Source organism: Halichoerus grypus, chromosome 4 (genome assembly GCF_964656455.1).
Source record: "Halichoerus grypus chromosome 4, mHalGry1.hap1.1, whole genome shotgun sequence".
In the NCBI taxonomy this organism is placed as follows: Eukaryota; Metazoa; Chordata; class Mammalia; order Carnivora; family Phocidae; genus Halichoerus; species Halichoerus grypus.
Genome location: NC_135715.1, coordinates 137,563,800 through 137,590,086, shown reverse-complemented (window position 1 = coordinate 137,590,086; position 26,287 = coordinate 137,563,800). Strand labels below are relative to the sequence as shown.

General features: G+C 41.1%; 1 non-coding gene across 1 annotated transcript; it reads right to left on the bottom strand.

Moving 5' to 3' along the window:
- Positions 1-8,898: 8,898 nt before the first annotated feature.
- On the bottom strand, positions 8,899-9,057 carry LOC118553441 (U1 spliceosomal RNA). The gene has a single exon (XR_004926038.2). It is a non-coding gene; the product is annotated as a U1 spliceosomal RNA (small nuclear RNA).
- Positions 9,058-26,287: the final 17,230 nt, after the last annotated feature.

Sequence of the window (26,287 nt, the reverse complement as noted above, 5' to 3'; positions counted from 1 at the left end):
GGAATTAGATTCTTTCAAACAATAAAACATAAAGTATATTTCATTCCACCAAATATGAAATATAATTATTGAAGCTAGGTTATGGGTAGATGGGGAGTTATTCTATTCTGTACTTCCACATGTGTTGGGAAGTTGGTTTTCTTCTTTGTCCTAAGTGTGTCCTGGTGATTCCCCATTTGCCCCCAATTCAGATCCACTCTCTTCCCTTCTCCACCCAGCTCTCTGCTTCAGGAAGCTGGCTTTTCTGGATGACATCACTTGGGTTCCCTTGATAGTTCTCGTTAGATCTGACCAATTTGAGTTTCCTACAAAGCAAAAGGTCAGAGGGTATAAGAAGAAGGAGTCCAGGTATTTCTTTTTCTCTCCCTCCTTCCTCTGAGTCACTGAGTTGACAGTGGCGTGCCCTCTACTATAATAGCTCTTGCCCAGGGGTCCCTCTGTTGAGGCTCTGACTTCTAGTGGGCTCTTGTAACACTGTGTCCTCCCTGTGATAACAGGGGACAGTGGCTTCCTACTATTGCTGGTGTCTGGGGCCTCAGCATCCTCTGTTGCTTCCCTTATCCCTATCCACATATCTGGAATTTGTCTTCTCATTAAAAACCATTTGAACCCTCTAACTGGAGCTTTTCTGCCCCTCCAGCTCCCCTTAAGACCCTCCTCTCATCTCAGGTACAGCTCACCATATCCACAGGGCCCCTACATCCTCCTGCTCTTAACTTTTCCCTCCCCTGTCAATACCCACACTACCAAGCCTTTGTGCCTTCTGCTCAGGATCTTGCATTATGCAAATAATTTATAAATTAATTGGTAGCATAATGTTTTTTCCAAGATAACCTTTCTCAATTTTAAGAGAAGGCATATGGTATAATGCAGAAATATCAATATTATGATAAACATTTCAGGCAAAAGTTGGGAACATATTTGGAGGAGATCAGTCTATAGAGCCTGGAACCTGTAAAGAGGTATGTCTATTTGTCCAGAAGACTCGTCCTAAATAAGTGATAAAATTTGATTTGGTATTAGAAAAACAGAGAGCAAGTCCCTTAACGACAGATTTTTTTTTTTTAAAGATTTTATTTATTTGACAGAGAGAGACACAGCGAGAGAGGGAACACAAGCAGGGGGAGTGGGGGAGGGAGAAGCAGGCTTCCCGCTGAGCAGGGAGCCCAATACGGGGCTCAATCCCAGGACCCTGGGATCATGACCTGAGCCAAAGGCAGACGCTTAACGACTGAGCCACCCAGGTGCCCCCAGAGATTTTTTTTTCTTGTTCTTGGTTCTTTCTCCAGCACCTGCCACAGCATCTGATACTTGGTAAAAATTGCATGCATGTTTAAGCGAAGGAATCAATGAGTAACCATGCAGGAGTCTGCTTGATTCTTTGTCTCTCAGCCTCCTCATCACCCCCACACTTGGGATTTTCTGGGGCACCATTTTTTCATTGTCCATCAACACAAAACCCACATTTGACCCTTGGAATTCTCACGGTGCTCTTGGATGAGTCTCTTCCCCATCTAGGTCTTAGAGCCCTCATTGGCAGAAAGGCCAGGGTCAGAGACCATCCACATTAATGACTAAAACAATATTAAAAATGCTTTTACCACATTTTTTATTTGGTGGGTGCTCTTGCTTTGTTTGATTTTATCAGGTTGATTGCTTTAGTAAACTATGTGTTTGGTTTTTGGCATGAATATGGCATTTTGAGAAGCATATGTTCCTAAGATAATGTCTCACTTGTGTTGACATTAACCACTTTATAGGAATTGCCTGAGGCACCCTGCCCATGCACAAGTTTATCTTTCAGAAAAGTTTACCCAAAATGTGCATAAGAGTACACAAGGGAAGGCCAGCCTAAATTAGAAGCCATTTTTTTAAGCGGGGAACAAAATGCCTCACTGACAGAACACCCTAACCAGCATCATGGACCAGAATAGCAGTTCTCAAAAACTGAGAGGCAGAGTACATTCCATAACCATAAACACCTGCCAAGACGGAGCAAAAATCCAAAACCTGAGCTTTCCAGAGTACATTGCAGTTTCTGAAAAGATAAACCAAATTTGGGAAACTATTAAAACTTAGATTAGAATATTTCCCTTTTACCATCAACTTTGTCAGAAGTAATGAAAATCCTCAGGCATCTTTCACTAGCAGTAAACAATCCATTCTCAAATAGTAGAAATATTGACATGCAAACCAATGCTATTAAAGACTGGGTTAATGCTATTAAAGACTACCTTGGCTCAAAAAATACAGGCATATTAAAGCTGAGAGAATAAAGTCCATATCCCCATAATAACTTTCTTTCTAAACCAGAAATAAATTGTGACTCGAAGCTAATGTATTGCATTTGAATCGTTATGGCTTCTTCTAAACTTTTTAAATAGTGCCCATTAAGCTGGGCAACAAACATAATATTAACCTCAGCCAAGCAGAGTTCTTACCTTCCTAATTGAAAGAGCTACCTCAGAAGTTATTGCTGAGTTGTGGCAAAATTAACTTGAGAATAGGAAAGTCAAAGGTAAAACACCATTCTTTTAGTAAGAGTTATGAGAATTCCTTTTGAGGAGGGAGCCATCTTGGCTGGGAAAGTTTGAGTAGGAGGCAGAAACAGTAATGCTTACTAACTCTGCTATGGTTTCCCTGTATTTCCTAGCCCCTCAAAATTGGTGGAACCAGGTGGGCCATCTTCTGGCCAATGGGCTTTGGAGGTGACATCATGTGTTGCTTTGAAGTAGAGGCATATAGGAGTTTACATGTTGAAATGGTGGAGTCTCTGTCAGCCTGAGTTCCTGAGTGGCTCTATGGAGCAGAGCTCCTTGATGACCCATATTGGACATCGACCAAAAATGGGGAAAGGGGCGCCTGTGTGGCTCAGTCGTTAAGCGTCTGCCTTTGGCTCAGGTCATGATCCCAGGGTCCTGGGATGGAGCCCTGCATCGGGCTCCCTGCTCGGCGGGAGGCCTGTTTCTCCCTCTCCCCCTGCTTGTGTTCCCTCTCTCTCTGTCTCTCTTGTCTCTGTCTCTCTCTATATATATCAAAATAAATAAATAAAATCTTTTAAAAAAATGGGGAAAAAACTTTTGTTGTAGAAGCCGGTAAGATTTTAGAGTTAATATGTCACCTATCCTAATACAGATCAGAAGATCAAATCTCAAAAAACTTAAGTGTTCACAGAACTGATCTACATGAAGAATTTCCTTGTTTAAGAAAGGAAAAAGAAAGAGTAGTACAGGCAGGAAATGAAGAAAGGATGTGAGTTATACAATGAAATTTCCACCCTGTAACTTCTAAATCTTAAGTAAATGCTACAAAAACTCACAAAATACTTGTTGTGAATGGATTATCAGTAAAGCAACTCATCTTTTCTCCAGAATAATGCAACAATAGAATGGAGGCAAGGTAATTACTCTCAGAAGCAGGATCACATCACTGGGCAGACTTATGTAATTTTCATCCCATGAAATAGGGGAATTGAGGTCCTCCTATGTTAAACTCAAGGGTCAAGGAAGCTTAAGCTTTCTTGTTTTGTTTGGACTACTTCCTACAGTCATCGGAAAAGGTTTTTTACTCTTAAAAAAATACTTTTACTAGGTTCAGTAAAATCCAGGCAGTCTAGTTATATGATCATAGACTCTCAGAATCTCAAGGTTGGAAAGAACATTAAAGGTCAGCTACTCTTACCCTTCCTATTCCCTCTTTCTAGGATAACCCCACCAGGAGGCTTCTGATCTCTGCTTGGACATCTCCAATGGCAGAAAATTCACTCTCTTTTAAAGCAGCCCATTCCACCTCTGCATTGCTTTGACAGTCTCTAATTCTCCCTTACATTGATTGAGCTAACATCTCCCTCCCTATAACTTTTACTGAGTGGTCCAAGTTCTACCTCTTGAGGCATACAAAATAAGTACGATGCCTCTTTCATAAAATAGGTCTTCAAATGCTTGAAGGCAAAAACAATCATGTCCTCTTCCCTCTGGAAGTTATTTTTGGAAAAGCATTACCCATATTTCCATCACTAAGCCTCAATGAGGTCTGTCCCTTTTTTTCTACTAATTACTCTGCCCTTCAGAAATGGGTTAGATGGCAGGAAAGGGGAATAAAAGGGAATACAGATCATGTTAATATCATGTTAATATCAACTGAAGACCTAATTAAGCAAGATTTCTTGTCTGCTCATTACCTCCTCATGAATCTCACCTCAAGAGACCCATTAAATGGGTGAGAACCAGAGTTGCCTTTTGAGTAAATCAAGTAAGAGCTGCCCTCGTGGTATAATTTGAGACTATGCCCAGAGCCCTCTGCCTCAAAATCCCAAACTCAACACAAAGCATTCGGCCGTTATTTCTTCTTTGGATAACTGGGGTTTCCCTGATTCATCACCACAATAACAATTATGAAACATTTCTCTCCCTGTAACACATTCACCAAGATAAGGCCACCCATTCTCATTTGCTAATGACACTCCAAAGAGTCAAAGTCAAAACTGATATGGCTGATGCTGTACATTTGGACGGGGCTGAGATGAAGAAACATTTCTCCTCCACACCTTTCTGACCTCCTTTATAACATGAGTCCCCAGTATAGAGGGCTCCACATGTCTTACTGAGTTTTCAAATGACTCTTTCAGATTTTATTTTTAATAACTAATTTCCATCACTCTGACTGAGCTGAATGATCCTAAGAAACAGACTTCTTGCTAACCCTTCTCCAATCTCTAGGCATGTCTTTGTCCAAATTTGGGCTCCTCCTCCTCATGCAAATGAACCCTTAAAGATTAACTGACTAGGTCCTCTAGAGATGCCCACACAAGTCTGAATTCTAGTGTACAAGTAGCTTAGGTTCAAGTTGAGAGCCAGGACTGCATATTTCTGGTTCTTAAAGGCTTTTAATTTGAAGAAGATGAAATGCATGTATCATACTAAGGCAAAAGGATTCACAATAGGTTTGTCTTGCTGACAAAGCACTTGTTCAACATAGCCCGAGGGTAAATGCCAATAGAGTGGGGGAATTAGAAATAAATTTGAACATCCCTGACATAAAGCTTTTATCTCATATCCTGGCTCTTACCAGCTGAGTAACCAGGGGCAAGTTACGTAATCTCTTTGAGCCTTCATTTTCCTCATCCTGAAGTGGAGACAATATCAATCCCATTCCCATGGCCTCCAGTCCCCTCATTTCAGAATTACATGAGATAATATTTGTAACTAGTACAGTGTACAAAATAAGGAATCAGTGAATGTTAGCTCTTCTCCTTGCCACCTCCGGCCACCCCCCACCCCCCCCACACACACACTCTCTCTCTCTGCTTCTTTCCTTTTCCTTATCCAAGAAATATAGAGACCTGTAGCCTAAGAGGCTGGACCTGCAACTTCAGATGCAACAGAGGAAGTAGCCAACCTCGCCCAGGAACAACAAGGGATGGAGCAGGAATGAGATGATGGACAGTGTGAGCACCAGAATGAAATGTAAGGACACCAGGCTCCAAAGGAGTGACTGCAACCACAAAGCATAGGTCAGTGCTCACAGGTGCTTGGTAGGGGAGGGAGGGTGGTTCATGATTTTTTTTCACCCAGATTGAATGAAACACTAATAAAACTCTTTTCCCCCAAAAAACTAAGTTTATATCTGTGCATGTAGTATATTTACTTGCCTTTTTATTTAAAGAAAGCCAGTATCTTTTACAAAATGTTAACAAAATAATAAGAATATTCAATAGTGAGAGAAACATGTAGCATTTTAGCACGGCATCATACAAAACAACCCAACCTTAAATCAGAAGCACTTTATCTAAATGTATGTAGAAGCCAGCAAGTAATTATCCAATATGAATAGGAGAGGAAAAAGTTTTAATACCATACCTTCCTTATTTGCCATTCTCCCCAGTGCACCTTAAAAAAAAAAAAGCAGACTTTTTTTTTTTTTAAAGCCAGAAGCTTCCCCCTGCCCACCTGCTCCCAAGTCTCTTGCTAGGGAACAGCGAAGCATTAACTCAGAGGGGAGGCTGCCACCTACTGGGCCACCACTAACATCCGTCCACATTTTCTGTGGGCTCTTCAAGGTCTCCCAGCTTAAAATCCTGACTTGGCCTGAAGCTGCTTTGTTAGTGACAGTGATAAAATCATAACCCAAGATACTACTATACAGAAACTTAAAAGCTACAGCATGAATTAATCATAGGACAACCTCTTGCAAACTTCACAGCAACACTTTTGCTTTAAGCCTGCAATCAGAGAGCCTGCATTTTCAAAGGGGGAGGGAAAAAAAGCCCTTTCTCTCTGAATTTCTGTTGTTTTCTCTAAGGACAAAGTGCTTTAATAGTTGGTAAGTGCTGCTAATTGCTCCCTAGACAGCCCTAATCTGGCCATTTCCTCTCTGCCTTTTACTCTATAAATCCTTCAGAAGACTCATATATTGGTTTAGTATTCCTCAAAAGTACCCCCTTTGATTGGACTGGTTTCCATGTTTACAAATAGTTTCTCTACACCCACCATTTGAAAGAGCCTATTGTTAGAAAATCTTTTATTACTGATGCTCAGACCAACTCTAGGCTTATCACATCCCCAAGATCAACCACCAAACCCTCTCCTTTTCCTTTTTTCTTTTTTTCTCTCTCTCTGTTTTTGAGAACACACCACCTTGAACTCAAAACAAGCAGAAAATCTGAGTTTTCTGCCTCCAACCAGTTCTATGCCTTGGGACAAATCACTGTGCCTCACATTCTTCATTCACGAAGTAGGAAAAAGAAACCTACTCTAATAATAATAACGGCTACACTTGATAGGTACACAGCTCACAGCTCAGTCACAATGGAGCACTTTCTCCTAGAACCCTGCCCATGAGGTAAGAATCATCACCCTAAAGAAGAGCGTGATTACCAAGGTCAACCATGGAGTAGAGGAGGTAGAATTCACACTCAGAGCTTCCAATCTGTGGGGACTATTCCTGCTTGCTCCTGCGATTGTTCTTGAGCAAGAGAGGGACTCAGATAAGTGAATGCACTCAATAAGGGTAAAGGTATATGCAAATTCACATTCCAGAAAGAACAAATACTGTCCTTTGAGCCAATAACTTGGAAAAACTGGCTCCTGACAAATACTTAGTACTCTAAGATGAAAAAATATTTGCCTGTAAGACCAGGCAAGCAAGATGGTGGAAGGATGGACAGGTAGATAGACGGACAGATCGATTAGAAAGAGCTCTTCTGTTTATGACTCCTCTTTCAGAAAGTTTGCCAGTTATTCAAAAGGAACATTATTCTAGTTCTTTTTCATTTCCGGCTTTTTTCCCCTGCATGTTTGCAGATTGCTTAATTACTTCATTGGGCTTTGGAACTCATACATTACAGATACATGATCATCCAAGTCATTACCTGCATATTTTCCCATTAAGAATAATTATAGCTCTTACCACCACTGCCCATGTACTTATGTCCTGCAGGCCTGGGCACACTGAAGTAATCATCTTTTGAAAATGATCTTGATGGGCGGGTGTTGTGTGCACAATCAGTAATAAGCAAGATGAGGTGGGAAGACTTCCATCTCTTCCATTATTGAGTGGCTCAAAAATCACATTCCCCTTATGTCATCACAGTGCCATGCAGGACACCGGGCTGGTTTACATTCTCCTGAAAAGTGAGTTAGCACTAAATGCAGAGACAAGACCCAGGGGATGCTGGATTGTATCTGCCTTTCCATGGATTATCTTTCTGAGCACGTACACATCACCCACTTCCTGGCTCAATTTCATTGTCTACAAAATGGGATTTATAAGATGCTTTAAAAACCTCCAATCATCAAATCTGAGATGGCAGTCTTATAAGTGGCAAGATAGCTTTTTATACTGATTAAGAGCCCAAGTAGTGGCATAATGGCTCTTCCACTTTATCCACTCTATAACCTTGGGCATGTTACTTAACCTCTTGGAGCCTCAGTTTCTGCATCTGTAAAGAGAACACAGTGGTAGTCCGTGCCCCTTAGAGATTCGGTGAGAGCGCACTAGTAAAATGCTTCGCCCAGTTCAAGGGACAGGTGAAAGTCCTGTGAATGTTCGCTCTGACTATTATCAGCAGGTCCAAACCGAAAGAGTCTGGGGTCTGTTCAACAAAGCTCAGGCAACACATCTAAATTAAAAACAATAATTGCCTGCCAGATAATAGTCCGAAGACACTGTGAAGGGGTCACACATTATTTTAATCAGTGGATCATGAAGGGGTTCAATTTCAAAGGTAGGAGAGAGACAAGCTAGCAGATGTTTGAAAAAAATATTAGATTATAACCAAGAAAAAGCTGTTTAAATAAATGGTTAGTAAATAATCTACAACTGGTTTCTTGAAGAGCTCATCAATTATTCTTAAACTTTTTTTAAAAAGTCTTTTGTTTTCAATACAGCTGCAAAGTATTCACTGTTAAGTTTTTTAGATTTTAAAGACACACTGAAAAGCATCCATTAAAATTGCCTTATTGCCACCTAGAAAAGGTTAATATTTTTGTAAATCATTCCGCTAGCTCTCGCCCATGGTCTCTCTCGTATTACACTCCCCATATCCAATAAATAATGTGGTTCTGTATACATCCTTCTCTACATATTGCTCTTTCTACTTAGCTATGTATTGTAAACAACTTTTTATATCACTTAATATTCTTTTCATTTTCTTAATGGTTAGGTGACTCTCTGTTCAGTTAATGTAATTTATTTAACCAAGCCTCAGTTGTGGGTTATTTTGGTTTATTCCCAAATGGTTGTCATGAACAACCATGTAGCTAAGTCTTTGGATAAATTTCTAGAAGTGTGCTTGCTAGATCAATGAAAATACACTTTTTTTTAAACAAACAGTTGTTTTTTAAATTCCCATATTTTTAACTTGATTTGTACACATAGACCATCATCTTTTTTTTTTTTTTTGGAAGTGTGAACACAGTCCTCCACCCCAAATTATGCAGTTGAGTTTCCCACAGTTGGGGAAACTGCAGAGGTCAGCATCCCCTTTTTGCACTGGATAAGCCTTGCCCTGAGAAAACCACCTTCATGATGATGGTATCTCTCCTGCCAGGTAAGTATGACACATCCTCATCTTAACTAGGATTTGGTGTCCCCACTGGAAAAAAGGTCTGTGTTTCTTCTGGGACAGACTGTCTTTGAAGCACATTCTGCTGACACTCCTCGGTGGTGCTCTAAGTAGCAAATGGCCAAGGGTTCTGAGCACAGTGTCTCCCTGGGTCCCAATAGACTAAACATGTCATATTTATAACCTTCTTAACTGTGCTTCCCATAAGCTGGGGACAGCAGAAACTTGAGTGTCCCAGCCAATATGCCCAACTGAATATGATTATCTAAGTGTCTGGGTCTCTTGGTTTTCTGGGACACATTTGGAGTCACTGAGGTGAGTAGGCTGTTGTGTAAAACTGTCTGTTCAGAAACTTCAACCACTTTTTTAAAGTGATTTGAAATATAAGCTCGTATGTGCACAGAATATCTCTAGGATACACAAGCAACTGGGGACAATGTTTGCCTCCGGCTAGGGAGAGTGAAAGGGAACACAACTGGGTGAGAGACTTCCTTTACACTGGATTCTTTGCACAGTTCTAATTTCTTGCCATGTGCATGGCTTCAAAAAGAGACATTTTTAAGCAAGAAAGATTAAGCCCAAAAGAAACAAGTATGCATGTAGATGTTTTCTCTTGGTGAGCTACCAGATTAGTAAAACATAAGCCAGACAAGGTACTTGAATGATTTTACAAAAAAAGCGTATGAAGAGTTGAGTATTTAAGAATGCAAAGTCTGGAGCCAGACTGCCTGGGCCCATAACACAGCTCTGTCGCTTACTAGCTATGAGATCTTAGACAATTACTAAACCCCTCTGTCCCTCAGTGTGCTCATCCATAAAATGGGGCTAAATGTACTACCTACTTCACAGTTACTTGTATTCAATGAGCAAATACATAAAAGCCCTCAGAAAAGTAACTAGCACACAGCACGTGATCATTATGTATTAGCTATCATTACTGCTATGGTTGTTGCCATTATTCTTCACTCGATCTTTGTAATGTTAAAACCACAATAGCAAAGAGCCTTCCCTACAATTTGCAGACTTTGAAAATTAAAAGAGTAATTTTACTGGGGCACCTGGGTGGCTCAGTCGGTTAAGCATCAGGCTCTTGATTTCGGCTCAGGTCATGATCTCAGGTTGGTGAGATCGAGCCCCGTGATGGGCTCTGCACTGGGTGTGGAGCCTGTTTGGGATTCTCTCTCTCCCTCTCCCTCTGCCCCTCCGCCCCCCCAAAAAAGAAAAGCAATTTTACTGCAAGTGTCTGATTTTCTGTTATTTACAACTATGCAAATAGTCGGGGGTGGGAGGGTTGGGGAGAGGTGCAAAACTTCCTTTTAGTTAATAGTGATTCCGGATTTGAGAATTGCCACAAGTCTTTGCAAGAGTAAGTGACCCAAACCATTTGGGGAGTTTGGTTTTTGTTTTCTTTGTGTGTCAATATGCTTTTGTTTCTCTCTTCTTTTGAGCATGGGTGGGGTGCAGGGGAGGAAGAGACAATGGTTAAGCAACAAACACTAAAGTTGCAGTACCCATTTAACGTGACTGCCCCTTAAACAACTGTGTATTTAAGAAGCACATATTTTTACATTTTAATTCCAGTATAATTAACATAGTTATATTAGTTTTAGGTGTACAATAGAGTAATTCAACAATTCTGTATCTTACACTGTGCTTATCACAGTAAGTGTACTCTTAAGGAAGCACATGTTTTAAAATCAGTATTTGCCTAAGGAAACCATTCACAAGATAGGAAGGCATTAAAGATTCCTGAAAACATTCTAATCCCACCTACTGTGCATAATGTGCTCAGTCATTGGAAATGTATTGCTGGCAAAGCAGATGATATGGTGACGGGGACAAGTAGACTCTGCTGTCACACAAGCCCGGATACATTCTTTTGCCCAATATTTTACTGAACATGATACACAGAGTGCTGTTATTATGCCTGTTTTATGGGTGACCCCTGCTGCCTCATTTCAATGTGGCTCTTCCCAAGCTGCCAGTGTCATTGGAGTGCGATCTCTCCTCCAGGATTTTAGGTTCAGGCCACCCCCAAACCCAGGTCAACATATTTAATTAACGAGAGTACAGCTGATGCTAGTTATAAGGATTCTTTTCTGAGGCCTTAGCAGATTCGGTGCTGTGCCTCACACACAATAAGCATTTGCTGAGTGAATCCCCAAATTCATCATGAGGCTATACCACAACATTGCTCCCAGAAACACAGGACTATCTCAAGCACCCTGGATCCATCAGACCTTCAGGCATAAAAAGGCTATGTTGTTTGGTCCAGAGTTCCTCCCTTCTCCGCTTCTTTGACTGCCAAAGGTGATTCAAATAGGGCAAAGGGTCAGAATTGGATCCAAACAGTCAAGTCTAGTTAGAAAACATTTTCATTGCATAAGTGCAGGTTGTGTTAGGCTTAGAATTATGATTCCCAGGACTCCCTATGATAAGACCTTTAAAAACAAACTGCAAATTGGCTTAATTTTACTAAATTATTCAAAATCCAAGAAGTGTGAAAAAGTGGGTCCCATGATGAATGATCTGATAGTCTAAAAATGGAGACAAATGTTGAAACTAATATAACATTGTATGTTGTTATATTTCAATAAAGATTAAAAGTAAAAACAGAGACAAATGTCTATCCTGCTCTCCTTCGATGACATGGACAGCATCCAGCTTGCCTGGTCATTATAGTAGGAAGCAATGAGCAAAGATACCACAGAGCTCAGCATTCCCCTATGGATTAGACACTTTCTTTGAACAGTGATAGAACTGCACAACATAATTTTAAAGAAAGAACATTTAGAATGTTATATACTTTTTGAATAAAAACTGAGCAAACTATACTTAAACCTCCTAACTTAGAATTTGTCAAGACACTAGATCCAGACATTTCAAAAGCAATATGAGAGTGAAACACAAAGACACTGATGGATACAGATTAACCAATGGGATAATGCGCTTGTCTCCTCAGTGGCCACAAGCTACATGGCATTACCATTGTTACATTTCCGCCATATACAGGGAACAGCTAAGTTCGTGGGATGCAATCTGTCTCGATGATATTAAGGCTGAGATGGCCCTTTGGGGTTTGTAGGCATTTTAATTATAGGTACATTTTTTTATAATTTTAACTGAGGTTATTGTATAAACATTTTTAATGCATTCTCATTATTAGGCTAAGGAAAGAAATCTATTTCTGCCAACAGAGAGCAAATAAATCTTCACTATCTCTTTGGTCCACTAGTTTACGTTTAGAGCATCACACCTTTACTGAAAAGCTGTTGGAGACATATGCTCTCATTATTATCCTGCAGTGATTTATCACTTAACTCTGAAACAGGCAATATATCCAACTTACCCGCTAACTGGTGTCCTATTCCAATTACCATTAATTAACTCAAAATATGTTACTTTTACACAAACAAAGCATTATTTTTAAAATCCTATGCTTTGAACCACCAATGGATATTTATACATTTCTTTAGCTAATATTTATTGAAAACCTATATGTGCCCAACACCGTGTTACTCGGTATTTTTTAAGCTTCCCAAATATATCTCAACCTTCTAATATGAAAATTTATTCTCAAAAAAAAAGCGAATTTGTGAGAAGAACCCCAGTGCCAGAATGTACAAATACAAGACGGCGGGTTTTCATACCAGCTATGCCGATGATCCGTGTGTGTGACCCAGAAGTCATGTATCTCTCTGGGCCTCTGTTTCTTCACCTGCAAGAGTAGTAGTAATTTTTCTCGACCTGATTCAGCTGTTAAGAGAAACGGCTAATAAAAATTGTTGCGAAATCCCATGAATATTGAAAAGTACATCATCATCATGATTAATAATAATGTATAAAGCTCAAATATTGAAATGACTCTCTGGCATCATTCCAAATCAAGAAATATAAGCTCTGGTCTTGCATAGTAATGAAGAGAAACAGTGTGAGATACACTTATTGTACCAGTTCAAATGAACATAGTGATGAATATCTTTAATTACAGTGTATTCTGTAACTGTGTGTGTGCGTGCGTGCATGCGCGCGCATAAGCGTGTGTGTGTGTGTTAAACTAAATGTACTGCAATCCTCTCAATAATATATCTAGGGCTCCAACAGAACCATTCCCAAACCAGGCAGACATTTATATATCTGTACCTAACCTTAGAATGGAATGCTCATTTTGATAGAGAAGGTAAGCAGCTAGCAGTCCTCTGTTAAAGAAAGCTGGCTCTGATTTCATAGATCTCAAAATCTGTCATCCTCACGTTAGCTGACTATGTGGCACCTAATGAGAAAAACAAATTACTTTTACTTTCCACGAAAGACATTTGCATTTAGAACTTTTTTTGACTCATAAAAGGTTTATAAAGCATCCACTCAAACCATTCTACCTGCATTTTTCACCTAAAAGGGTCTTTATGAAATCTTACAGTAAATTTAATAACCCTCTTCAATAAACATGAGCTTTTATGAGTATGACATATCTAAATAGACTCAATGGTCTGGGAATAAAATCTGCATCAGTAATATTTTCAGTGTCGTAATATCCTACATATTAAGGGGGAAAAGCCACGTACAGAGCAGACTCCTGCATAAGAAAAACAATTAGTCTCCAAGTTTAAGAAAGCAACTGGTCAGTGAACACTTGGGTGACTCATTAAGTTAAATGTGAAATGTCCTGATGTGTATGATATCGAGTTTCATGATATTCGAACATTAGCATCTTTCATTTTCTTCCATTTTCAGCAAATGCACATTATAGAAATAACTTCAGAAATGGCCTTCAGTAATCACTCATACTGGGTTTTTCAGGAGAGCGACCTTCACATGAAGCGCTTCCGCATCTCCATCGCCTCCGGGGGGGCTTCTGCTTGGGTGAGCTGCTGACACGAGCCCTATTGCTGCGGGCATCTCATAGCTCCTTTCACCAGGTAAGCTACCAAATTAGGCATGAGACTGGGACCCTCATTTCTCCTCTTGCTGGTCTGGATCAGTAAGGAAGACAGGAAAATGCTAGTGACTTTTTTATAGCTGCTATATAACAAGAGAATGAAATGTCAAAGCCCTGGAAACTGCATCTTTCTTGTCCTATCCAAGCTCATCCAGTTCCTGCTGATACTGAGACTTGCCCCTCACCTTCAACTTTGCCTTGTCAGCAACTAGCAATTTAAAATTCAGCAATGCAGAGCAGTCCAAAAAGTCAAGACATCCTGATTAGGGTTCGGTAGTTACTGAACATCTACACGAGCTAAGGGGCTTGGGCAAACCTTCAGGGCAGCCCACCCTTACTGTCCGCACTGAGGTAGTGCACTTCCCACGGTCAGATGTGCTCTTGAGAAGTTGTATGTAAATGGTTTCCTCCATAATTAATTCATACTTATAACACACCAAGGGATTGTGTTCTAAAATACGATGAACGTTTTTACACACATTTTTTTCAAATTCTTAAATCGTGTCTTTTTTAAATCAAGATTTGCATTTTTAAATTAAAGTTTGCTTAAAGTAGAATAGATGGAGAGCGATAAAACACAAACAAAACCACAGATTCTCGCCTTAGTCCTTATTTGTAGCTCCTCTTGCCCTCTCATATTTTTTTAACCAGAATTTCTATCCAGAACCAAATGGAGGAAAGATGTCCAACAGTCCAATAAGCTCTGTTTCCTCGGTTTTTTGAGGTCAAACTTCCTTTTTTTCAAATCATTAGATGATAAAGGCCGAGAAACAGAAAGATTTCGAGTGAAAGAGCCAGAGATCAAATAAGACCTCCTGTGCTTTCGCCTTTGAACCACCCTCATCCTTACCTTCTCACTGCCCTGGACTCCACAACTCAGGACACAAGAGCACCAAAGAGGGGCCTTCTCCTTCCATACTTCTTCCATCAACAACCTCATACTAGACCCCACAGAATTGCCTGGCCAGCCTGCCCCTCCTGCTCAAGTTCCCCATCCTCACATGAACCTCCTACCCAGCTCTTGTCGGCCGCAGTGGTGACCTAAGGGGCTTGGAGGCAGGAGAACCTGAGTTTGGGAGGAAGCTCAGACAAAGCAGAGTTAGGCAGTCAGAATGCGCAGGCCCCACCCTGAAATCCGCCCCACAGTCCGCCCCTGGACAGGTGAAAATAAATAAATAAAGGAAGCCTCTATCAAAATGGAGTCGGGAAGCCCGGAAGGGGGCGCTCTCACACAATGCCACTCCTTGCCGCAGGCATAACCCGGAGAGAGAAGGAAGAACAGAACTGTCTTGGCAAGGGAGGACATTTTTTACATAGAAATTTCATCTGCTTTTAAGAAAAAGAAGGAAGATCCATGCCTGCCCCGGCAACAGTGGACTAACCACCGCTTGTAGCCAATGAGAAACTGCCACAACTTCAAACTCTTGTTCTTCTCCAATGAACTTTTGTTCAAAGCCACCCTCCCCGGTTTCCTCCTCTCTTCTATAAAAGCAAGTCCCTCTCCTTTGTTCTCACGGTTTGCCTATGAATCACCTTTGTTTGCTTGCCCAAGTTGCCCTTCCTCTGTTGTTCCCGAATAAATTCATTTTGCTAGTAAAATAATTATTTTACTTTTAAAGTTGACAAGAGCAGCAACAAAGTAACAATTGGTCCAAAGGCTGACAAAGAAAACAGAAATAAATGAAAAAGGACTCTGGGTAACCAACAAAATTAACCAAGTTAATCAACAAAATAGATCGCTGTTCCTAAATAACCAAAAAATTAGCGAAGTGGTAATTAAATTTGATTTTAAAACTTGTTTGTGAGGCTTTCAGACATACCTACTGCCCACAGAGCACTGGAGGGCATCTGCTGGGATCCTTGCCAACCTGGACCAGGAACCCAATCTTAGTGCCAGAGAGCTCCCAATGATCATAAAGACTTTTCCTAAGGCCTGCATAGCTGTGCCTACTAAATGTTCTATTCCCAAGAATCAATGAAGCTTACTGCTCCAAATTACTGCATTTTAAAAGTACCAGATAAAATGAATGGGGTGATGACACAGAGAAAAGAAAACATTTAAGGATAATGAGCACAGAGCACCGAGCTTCATCCTAGACAGGGGAGGGTGGGGGGAAAGGTCAGTAAATTGAGCACACAAATAATCGTCCTTGCAAATCATCTCCTAATTAATCCTCATCCAGCCAAAATGTACTAGTTTAACCTTTTCATTCTGGGTTTCTCACAATATTTACAAACCACTGCCTCTCAGCGGGAATGGAGAATACACCCATTCTGGAATCTTCGGGACTGAGTATGCTCCTCCATGTGCTCCTGCAGGACAGGGTGAGAGGGTGCCTGGCACAGCCCCTCTTCCTGCTGAGAACAATGGCGTCAGATCATACCATCAGAAACCACAACCCTATCACTTAGGACTATTGTCTGCATTTTCAGTGCCAGAGTTCCATGAACTTCATGGCAAAGGGTTGCGGGGGTTTGTTTTGTTTTCAAATAATAGTAATATAATTGATCCTTCTAAAACAATGGAGCTGACCTCAATAAAAAACAGATCTCACTTAGATCCTCCCGAAGAGTGTAATTGGTGATATATTAGAAAACCTTGTCAAAAAGCAATTTAATCCAGAAGGTAAGTCCACAGCAGGGAGATGCTGAGAATAAAGAACATTCCAGAAGGCACTCAGGCAGAACTTCCAAAGCAATATTCCAAATGCATAATTTCTCAAGATAAGTATATCGATAATCAACTTAAAGCTTTGAAAACCTCAATTTGGAAACACTGTGAGGAAGTGCAGCTCATATCGCCTACCTGATACTGTCATTGGAAACCCCCGTAGTGCTGAGCTGGCCCCACTGTGAACCAAAATTGCAGAAAATAAAGCAGTAGCCTGAGCTTTTGCATCACACCCGCATAATTCCAGGTCCACTGCAGCCAGCACACACCGCTCTACCCACAGGGTCTATCACTTTCAAACATTATCACATGAAGAATCAGAGAACCATGGAAAATCAGAGGGGGGGGAGGGGCAGTAGGAAGAGGAAGGGCTTAGACAGCAGCCAGATTATCATCACTGTGGTGCTGACCTGAAGAATTGTAATAAATAACATTTATTACATGCTTTCTGTGTGTCAGACACTTTTAAGTGCATTATACTTTTAATCTATATAGCCTCCATGACAACCCCTTGAGGTATGTGCTATTGCTATAGCCGGATTATAGATGAGGAAACTGAAGCACAGAAAGTTTCAATAATTCTCTTAAGGTCACACAGCCGGGAAAACTGTGGATTCCTCGAGAGCAGAGTCGATATTTCATTCAACAGTATATCCCATGTAAAATATGAGTTTGTTGAAAAGAATCAGGCTGAATTGAATACTTCGAAGAAGGTAGAGGAGATTGCCTGGGGCTGCAGAAGGGAAACGGGATCCTGGCCAAATGTGCCACGAGCAAGACCAGGATTTAGGGTGGCACATTCATTAGATAGCCTTGTGTCTAGAGGTACAGCACATTGGAGGGGCACGTAAGCCTCCACCTCCTCTTGACATTGCCCTTTCTTGAATGGTGGGTGATGATTACAAGTATCAAGCAGTGTGTCCTGCTGCAGCGGGTTTATTTAAATTTAATCCGACAAATATGTATTGAGCATGTGAGCAAGGCACTGCACTAGAAGCCACAGGGGACAGAACACTTGTCCCTGCCCAGCCAGCATTTAAAATAGAGGGAAGGAATAAGGAACAGCTCCCACACCCCAGATACTTGTCCAGGTGGGGCCCTGAACTTGACCCACATGTGGCAGACTGGATTCCAACTGCACTGCCCACACACCTTCCCCTAAAGAAGAAGGAAAGTTTCCGTGTGGCAGACCTTGGCCCTGGAGAAGCCATGCCGATTAACAGAGAGCTGGCAAGAAGCCTGGGGTAGGAATGAAAGATGGTCCCGGTCGCTGATGTGCCTGTTGCTAGAGCTGAAGACTTTCCAGTGTGGACTCAGCTTTCTACTGTGCGAGAGGGGCTGGGACCCCTGTCAACTTTCTGATCATGCCAACACTGAAAAAGAGAGAAAACACCTCCATGCCAAAAGGCTTTTACAACAGCACAAGGCTGCAGCCATGGTTTGGAGAATTAGACCCTGTTATAGCAAACTGCAGCTGGGGCAACCTTGCCACCCATTACTGGAGAAGCTCACACTCCTGAGGTAACCCGAGAGGGCACTGAATTCTCGCTTGAGGGAAGCTAATTTGAGAGGAGGAAGAGAGGCAAGCTGGTCTACAATGCAACCTGCCCACGTGGGGGGCTGTTCTGGTTTTACAGTTAGTATCCATACTGAGCAGAGTAATTTAAGATAAAGAATTGGATGACGACCTATTATAATTTGTCATTGTTAAAGAATGAAAGTGATTGGGTAAGTAGACAGGACAAATGCATGCAAGATAATATTGACAGCATGTTGACTAATCAAACACCCAATCATCTTACCTGCCACGAGTGAGAATTTGGTTAAACATTTTGATGATGTACAGACTAGCTCGTGGAGGGATTTGTTCCCAGGTAATTGGCAGGAACCGAAGCTCATTAAATTAGCTCTCATCTGACATGCCAAATGATACTCACAGTTGATCCGTCAGATCATCAGCAAGCAATTGTTTATCTCTTCCACGAGCCAGGATGACAAATAAGCAATTTTAGCCAAAAGGGTTAAGGCCAGTGCCAATCATTATTCACACAGCAATTTAACTGATTCTGTGGCAATCAATACCATGCCTTGAAAATGCAATACAGCAGTTTCTTCCACATTGTGGGACCCTTTCTGTGACTATTCTGCCAGAATATAAACAAACAAAATACTAAATAAAGACAGGTCTCAAATGTAGTATTTGTCATCTGATTTTAAGGGAGCGGAGAAATCAGTAAACCTGGAGGCATTTCTGTTGGGCGGTTGCATAAAAGAGCAGGTACGTGAAGAGAGCTCACACCCAGATTACTGGGGTCACCAGTAAGAAATCATGAAAGGTGCCAGGAGAGAGATGGCAGAGACTGGTTTAATGCCTACACCAAGCTTATCAACCTGAGATCAGAAAGCCTGAGATGTTGATGGATAAAGCAGCTCTTAAAGGCTACTTTTTGCTCTCCATTTCCATGCACTTGAGATCAAGGTGTCCGCTGGAGATTAGCTTCTGGACCACCACAATATCGTATTCACTTAGCTGATTGCCATGGCTGGCCCTTGTTCCATAATAAATGCTATTTCCTTTTCCGACCTTGTCTCATCTTGCCTCAGGCTCCTGACATTATGGCCAGAGTCAAAGCTGTTGGGACAGCATCTCCCCTCATGGAACAAGTAACCAAAATAGAAAGAGTAACAAGGAAAGCAACTACAAAGGAGGAGTTTAAAATCTTAGAACTGCAACCCAGAAACTCAGTCATCAACATGCCACTTAGTGAGATAAGCACTAAGTGGGATAAAAGCACTGAGATGGATCCGTCCCGAGTCTTGATTTCCCTCTCACTGGAACATGTAGACGTCTACCTAGTTTGTGAATTATCTGGGATTTTTGCTTCTTCTTCTTACCTTGACTGAGAGTTGTGGTCACTTAGCTACTTCATTCCTCATCTGGTCTGGAGTGTTCAAGAAGTAGAAATTCAAGCCAATAACAGCCTCCTCAAATGTTGCCTGTGCTGATAAAATATTCAGAGCAAAAGAGGATTGAAGCTGTTGCCCAACATGAGGTTTTAGGGACGTTTCACTCTTCCCATCCCCTGTGTTTTCCTTGGCCTCCCGATTGAGATAATCAAAATTTGATCATAAATCTCTTTGGTTAAGAGCCCTCCTTATGTATGATATGTTCCAGTAATCACTGTGCTAATCAAAAGCCCTGAGGAAAAAGTGGTACAATAGGTCTTTAAAGCAATATATGTAATTAATGTGGCCATAATATTTATAATCTATATTCATAATTAAAATAATAAATACTATACACAAAGCCCTTTCTCTGGGATCCTGTCAGACACTCAATGACAAAGGCCTGCACTGAGTCAGTGGTAATGGAGCGATAGGAAAAAGCATGGGGACTGGCCAGATTCTCATCGCAGGGAGAAGTTAAATGGAGTGAGAGTGGAAAGAGTCAAGAATCATCCCCAAGTCTCTGACCTAAATAACTGAGTAGATGAGGCATCAAGATGGTCTGAGACACGGGGCATCTGGGTGGCTCAGGCAGTTAAGCGTCTGCCTTCAGCTCAGGTCATGATCCCAGGGTCCTCAGATCAAGCCCAACGTCAGGCTCCTTGCTCAGCAGGGAGCCTGCTTCTCCCTCTCCTCCCTGCTCATGCTCTCTCTCTCTCGCTATCTCTCCCTCTCTCAAATAAATAAATGGAATCTTAAAAAAAAAAAAAAAAAAAAGATGGTCTGAGACAGGTGAGGGAGAGAAGTTTAGAGTGTATTGAGTTTAAGATGCCAGTGGGACTTATAGGTGGAGAGATCCAAAAATCAGTTAAATATTTCGGCCTAGAGTTCAAGAGAGTTGTGAGCTGGAGGGGCAGACTGGGAAGCTGACAGCACAAGGTTAATGCTGGAGCCAATACAAGTGAATGAGGGGGCACATAAAGATAGAACAGGGCAAAAAGCAAACCTCTATAGCACCACACTTAAGGAGCCAACCAGGGAAAAGCAGTCGTCCAAAGGAGGCTAAAATGGGATGAGAAACTAGTATTGGGGAAACCTCTAGAATCATCCAAAGGGGGTTCACAACTTTCTGGAAAAAGAAATGCCAGGGCCCCTACCATTAATAAATATATATCAATATGCAACGTAATCGGGTCTCAGCTCCCCCATCCCCACCAAAGGCCCCCTTTCTGCTCCTCCCTCTGTAAAAACCAAAGAAAGGGTTTCAAAAATGGATGATCACAGTCTTATGTTTCCATAAGTCAAATAAGAAGAATAAAAAAAAAAATTCCACTGACTTTGAAAAGACGGAAATTATTGGAAAATTCAAAGAATTAATTTCCAGGAAATAATGAGAGTAAAAGCCAATTGCAACAGTCTGGGAAGTTAGAAAGAGAAGAGAAGGAGAAAGCAAAGCAGAGGGAGAGGCTTTTGTTCTTTGTTTCTGTTTTTCAGATTAAAGACCTAAGCATGTTTATAGTCTGTGAGGAAGATGCAGTGGGCGGGGGGTGGGGGGGGTAGTTCTTTTAGAAATAAGTGACAGATAGATAGATGATAGAGAGATTGAGATTGAGAAAGAAACAATGGAAGGGAAGCAAAAGCAAGGGATTAACCTTGGAAGGGAAAAGGGCTCCCTCTTCATGAGCAGCTCCAGGCAAGTAAATATGTTGATAGAACCAACCATACAGCGACAGGAGAGGGGTTGTCCATGCTGTGAGGACTGGGAGAGAGAGAGTGGGCCTGGGAGGATACAAATATTGCCTTGTGTCTCAAAGGGGCCTATTCATGTGGGAAATCATACGTTTACAGGGACGCCAATGCAGGCAGCTACATGAGTACAGCAGTTTGGGACGCAGGAGCAGAGATGACACATGGTCAGACTGGGGGTTCACAAAGCATATTTTGTAAAAGGACGGGGCAGCAGGAACCTGGAGAACACCAGCAGGAGAGAAGTGAGCTGTCTGATATGCAGGGCTGCTATCGTTCTTGCTGCTGCTGTTTCTCCTTTGCCCGGCACACATCCATACAAGCTAGAACTTTAGCAAGTTCCCCTTCTCGGTAGGTTGCTGCCAGTGACACTTGCCACCTCGTACGCAAACGTGGTTCCCTTCTCTCTGCATGCCATCAACTCTCCTTTGTGTTCCAATGGTGAGGGAGATTATATGGACCACCCTGGCTTTCTGACAGGATACCAGGCTACGTACAACCAGAAAAAGTCTCCTCCACGGTGTAGAAATCATTGACTAGAACACTTCCTGTGTCACACCACCAAGCATCCCTCCGGCTGAAGCCACCCAGGTCTTACTGTCGAACTGTTTCAATCCCACTCTGTGTGGGCCAGACTTACAAACAGGAGCAGACCATCAATTGAGCCCTTAACAAATGTCTAATGGGTTCTCAGCCTTGCGCTAACAGTGGGATTAGCAAGGGAGCCTACAGAGACTGATTATTTCCTCCTAGGCTTGGCCATAATCCAGCCTTTACCTGGCTCTCTGCTCACCCCGCAACCTTTGAATACAAATCCAGTTTCTCAAGTATCTTAATAAGAAGAAAAGAGTGCACTGGATAATGAACACAAAATCAACCACTGGAAGGGCAGCCCCCATTGTGAAATAATAAATTGGCATTCCGGTTTATACGTAATTTTTTAAGCATAGCATCACAACCATTTTTACAGCTCCTACGTAACACTGGATATCTGCTTTTCCCCTCCTTTCTCCCACAGGTGGACACGTGGGGGCCCAGCCTCCTGGGCGTAGACTGGAGATGGGTACTCCAAGAGCTCTGGCCAGGAGAGATATCCCTTGTCCAAAGGCTGCGTGCTTGGAGATGGTTTGAGGAGGTAATAAGGGGAGGGCATGTATTCTAAAATGATATCTCAAGAACACAGAAAATTAAAGATCCAAGAATATCCAATGAATAGTCTATAGTTAGGCAGAGAGAGAAAATCAAGTATGAAGAGAAAGAGGCAGAATACGAGCAATCTAGACAGGAGAAGAGGAAAAGAGACAAAACCTAAAACATAGCCCAGAGCCAATGAGAGCACAGCTTCTGGACCTTTCCTTTCAATAAGTTACCTGTAATTTGGGTCATGGAGTGCAAGGGTCCTACAGAGCAAGGATGCAGCCTAGTTATTGCATGCTTTACTTATGTATATTATCTCTAATTTTTACAACCCTAAAAGGTAAAAAAAAAAAAAAACCTCTTACCTATTTCCATTGTAGAAATGATAAAATTGAAACTAAGCACTGAAGTAAGTGGCAGAGCCATGATTCATATTCACATCATCTATTTGCCTGCAATACTGTGCTCTTACCACAATGCCAAGCTGCCTAGGTCTTCCTTAAAGTACATCAGTCCCCCTCAGCCTGAAAAATTCTCCATATACTGAAACCTGTCCGTATATCTGTGAACCTGAAAAGTTTAGGGCCAAACCCCAGATGGCTGTGATTCCACCCAGACACCCTCTCCCTATGAGGCAAAGCCACATGGGGACATCTCTGTCATCAAGCAAACTCCAGTGGCTTTTCTAGGTACAGCACCATGTTTTCACTGACTACCACAAGGTGCAGAAACCCTGGCCTAGGACAACATATAAACGAATTCAAAGCCAGGAGATCTCATTTAAACCCTTAACTTCGATTTGATCCATCATATAGGCTGCTTCCCTAATCCTTGTATATGTATATCTTGTATATGTGGCTGATAAGGTATGAATGAATCAATATCAATACATCCCCAATAGTAGAAAATAAGCAGTGGTAGATCTAATCATCTTTATGTAGAGTAAAATACAGTACTACTACTATGTATTATTATCACTGTTATTAATATGTATTACTGTCGAATGCATTAGGGTGGAAAAATAATCAGAGCCCATTGAAAAGTATACTGGCAAAAACCAGAAACAAAATATTTGTCTTTCCTTGGTATTAACTAACAACTAATTTTTATAAAGATCCTGACTTTTAAATGGAAAAAAAATTGGCCTGTGAAAGTTATTCTAATAAAAAATTATCAAGTTAAGGGATAATTCTGCAATTTGAAACCAACAGTCAATGTTATATGTAACTATGAAACATTAGAGCATTTTTTATTGACAGCCAGTAGAGAACCACTAAAAGTTTTTTAAGAAGTATGATGTGGGGATCAAAATTGATGCCTTAATAATTTGAATTTTGCAGTAGCATAAAGTATGAATGAAAATGGAGAGAGGAATGGAGACAAGGATGCCAATTATGAACTTAAGTGTAGAGATTTCTGGGTAAGAAGGTAGAATAGTTCCTACAAACACCCGTCAGTCCCACCTCACAACCACTACCACTGTGACCTCAAAATATAAACAGATAACAGCAGAAAAACAACAACAGATAAAATAAGAAGAGAAACTCTTTAAAAGACACTGTTACACTCAAAATCAAGATAAATCTCTCCATGGATGAGAAACAGGAGGCAAACTAAACTCATGACGGGTGTGAAGACAGAACATTTCCCAGGGGAGGAAGACCAGTAGGCTGGGATGGGGCTGCCCCACCAGGAATGCAGCCTAAAGTCCTGGGTCTGCCAGGGAATATCTCCTCAGAGCAACACTGTAAGCTGCTCATGTAATGTAAGATCTGGTTCTGGACTCGCCTCCGAAAGACAGCTACAAAATCATTAAACAAGAAAGGATGAGCTCAGGAAGAAAACAAACACAGATAAAATCCAGACGTTTCCACCCAAAATGGGTTTGCAAATGAAAATTTCAAAGCACATAAAGAAAATTCACCCCATCAAAAACAGTCAACAAACTCAAAGCACAGAAGAATTCACTTTTATTTTGGAAATGGAAACAATGGCACAATCTAAAAAAAACATTGAAGATCCTCAGAAATGCTTTCTTTTAAAACAACAGGATATTATAAAATAAAAACAAGGAAGTATCATTCAAGCACAGGAATATTTTTTAAAGATTTAGAAATCCTGGAAAGGAATATATTTGCTGCAATTTTATAAAACTCCTCAGCAGATGGGTAAATTTAACTCATCAGAGTCAAAAACAAAATTGGTGCATTTGTAGATAAAACTAGTGCAACAGCAGCTGAAGCTAGATGTTGACAAATACCTGGGTGAGGTGATGGTGACAGGAATGTAAAAAAGAAAAAACATTCTGAAAACAGAAATAACTAGGCTACATTGCTGTGAGGTAGCATTCATTAAGATTTAGTTCTGTCTCACCACTGAAATAGCCAAAGGTCAACTGTGATGATGACCACTTGAAATTCTTCCATTTATGGAGCTCCATTCATGCGGCTGGAATGCAGCAGAGGGGTGAAAAGTTGAGGATTAGGTCCTCAGTTCTGTCCATCACCCACCATCTAAAATAAAGTGAGTTTACAATAAATTCTTCACCATTCGTGTCTGTAACAGTAAGAAACCTTTTTTTGAAGTTTTATTTATTTAAGTGATCTCTATACCCAACGTGGGGCTCAAACTCACGACCCCAGAGATCAAGAGTCACCTGCTCTTCTGAGTGAGTCAGCCAGGCGCCCCAGAAAATCTTGAAGGATCAAGTAAGTTCATCAGAACTCTCCTGATTATCAGATTGTTTTCCACTTAAGTCTGATTAAATAAATCTCCAAATAAATAGTTTGTCATAAAATATTTATTATAGACTTATACATGTATTATATCATATGTATTACATAAATATTACTCTATTATTTTCTCTTATACAATTTTTTAAAATATCCTTCATTATGTCAATAAATTGATTACAGAATGATGAGGATCAAGACAATAAAAATTCCTAAAAAAAAAACTAACAAAATCACAGCTTATTTGAAAAGTGAAATTTTTCAGTAAGGATGTGATAGAGAAAATAGATTTATAATATTTATGTTAAAACAAAATTTTAAAATAAGATTGAATTACCTTGAAAAAACAACGTAACACCTGATCTTCAAGAGAAACGTTTTTCCAGCTCTACCACTAAACGTGTCCAAGAAAGAAAGCAGTATTTTTACCCACTACCAACTCAACTTCATGCACACCCAGGGTACTCAGATTTTAGTCTCTAATATTATCTTTACTACAAAGAATCAAAGCTCGTTTCAGGGTGATGATTCTATATTCTGAGGCAGGAAAATATCAGAACAGGCTTGGAACATCCTGCTGATGCCAGTCAGTAATTAGAGATGTTCTCAACGGCATCGGACAGTGTACTGAAAAGATAGAAGGGACAGTTTTCAAAGGCTCCCTGGCTGGTCCACCCCTGAGCACCATCCCTGGGGTCGACAGTCTGAGATGAGGGCTGAGACAGAGTAGGAACGCAGAGGGCTCTCTGACTCTTAACAGGGGACTTTTTAGGGGGAGGTATCTGTCCAGCCCGCCGAAGAACCCATCAAAGCATCCCACAGCACCTGCACTACAGAGCCAGCATTTGGATGGTGATCCATCACAGAAAAAGAGCAAGAACCAGCGGAAAGGACAGCATCAGTCTTGAGATGGGCATGCATGCAACTACAACAAAGACTCTGAGCATGGAGTTACAAGGAAATGGTTTTGTTCTCTTGTTCTTCCTTGCCCCTACACCAGAGCAGTAAGAAACAGAGAAGAGAGAGAGGTGTATGATGGAGCAAATCATGCA